This window comes from Limulus polyphemus, unplaced genomic scaffold (assembly GCF_000517525.1).
Source record: "Limulus polyphemus unplaced genomic scaffold, Limulus_polyphemus-2.1.2 Scaffold4324, whole genome shotgun sequence".
Taxonomy (NCBI): domain Eukaryota; kingdom Metazoa; phylum Arthropoda; class Merostomata; order Xiphosura; family Limulidae; genus Limulus; species Limulus polyphemus.
The window spans coordinates 43963-46070 of NW_013669934.1; positions in this window are offsets into that span (position 1 = coordinate 43963).

Genomic DNA, 2108 nt, shown 5'->3' on the forward strand with positions numbered 1-2108 from the left:
TAATTGCAGGTTGAAGAGATAAAGACAGATAATCGAGTCAAGTCGTAAGTAAAGTGCTTGAATCGTTCGTTGTGAATTATAGCGTATGTTCAAATTAAAGTGACTAGGGAAATTAAGTGTATTGCAAAGTTGAATTGAGAAAGAATAAACTAGTTTTATTTAAGAAAAGACTTGTATCGCTGAAGTTTCTCGGGAAGAATTTTTACGGGGAATTATCAAACGAACAGAGACGTAACAGCAAAAACATGCTTCTATCTGAACAATATTTAGAGTTTGTTTGTTTAGATTTTTCACGAGCATAATTTTTCTGAGGGGGTAGCAAAAACATGCTTCTATATGAACAATATTTATGATTTATTTGTTTAGGTTTTTCACGTAGGATAATTTTTCTGATGAGTAGCAAAAACATGCTTCTATCTGAACAGTATTTACGGTTTGTTTGTTTAGATTTTTCACGTAGGATAATTTTTCTGGGGAGTAGAAAAAGATGTTTTTATCTGAACAATATTTAGGGTTTGTTTGTTTAGCTATTTCATGCAAAGCTACACAAGGGCTATCTGCGCTAGCCGTCCCAAATTTAGAAGTGATAGACTTAAGGAAGACAACTAGTGGACACCACCTACCGCCAAATTATTGGACTACACTTTTATCAACAAATAGTGTGATTGAACGTCAGATTATAACGTCCCCAAGGACGAGCATGTTCTGTGAAGAGGATTCGAACCCGCGACCTATAGATTGCGAGTCGAGCGCCGTAACTACCAGGCCGTGTCAGGCCTAACTGTTTTGTAAACAAACAATAAAACAAAAGCTATCTTACTTTTAAACTGTATTTCTACAACCTGATGAACTTCATGCTGAGCACCACTTTGAGACCTCCCCCACTAATGGCTCTGCGGTAAATCTGCAGGCTACACGACACTAAAAATCGGGTTTCGATACCCATGGTAGGCACAGCACAGAGAGCCCATAGTATAGCTTTGTGCTTAAAAAACAACACAAAAATTCATTTTGGGAACTATTAAAAGTGTTATTTATGAAAGTGAAACCTTAAATATTTTAAACGAATTATTCCCCAACCCTTTATTTTAGACTACAGAACTTCAGATTATTTACACACTCTAGTATTCCAACTAAAATCAGACAAGCTTTAACAAATAGCATCTTGTGTTACTTATTAAATTACACACAGTGGACTATAGTGTTGTATTATCATAGCATACCTTCACCTAAAAGCTTTGATTTCTGAGAAGGAAGGGGACCATGATGGGAGGAAACTTTTCTTACAATCCAGGTTTGTAGAATTTCCGCAATAACAACAGCTGCCCCCTATATTCAAGAAGTTAGGGAGAGAGAAAAACATACTAATTTAAACAAAGTGTTCTATAGATTATATACATATTTCTGTTTTAAATCTGTTATACCACTGAGAAAAATTCCTTTCTTTCTGTGGTGCGTTTTCCTACACACACACACACACACACACACACCTGATGGGAGTTCAAAAGACTGTACCATGTTTGGTCAAGTAACAATTTCGTGCCATATTTTATATTTGGTCAAGTAACAATTTCCTACCATGTTTCATATGTGATGCAAGTAATAATTTTGTATCATGTTTCATGTTTGGTCAAGTAACAAATTCGTACCATATATCATGTTTGGTCAAGTAACAATTCGTACCATATATCATGTTTGGTCAAACAACAATTCCGTACCATGTTTCATTAAACGTTTTGGTAATACTACTTTAACTCTACAACCCGTGACACGAATGTAACGACTTTCCTAACAGCATTGGAAACTTACTTCACTGTAATAAATATCATACCAACATCGGTAATACTATTTTACTCTGCAATCCGCAACGCAGTGTAATGCCATATTGTAAGAAGAAAAAAATTCAAGATTTTTTTTTGTATTCTATTTTTTTTTTATTTTCAGTTATTTCTGTATTATTCTGTCCGTTTATTCTGAGAAATGTTGATGTGGTGCCCTCTTCTTTCTTCATTACTTTCACAACAAAGTGAATAATACTTTACATATTATTACTTGCCTTAAGAGGGCCCGAGTTGGTCCTGGGATAGAGCTCTGGATTTTGAAGTTAG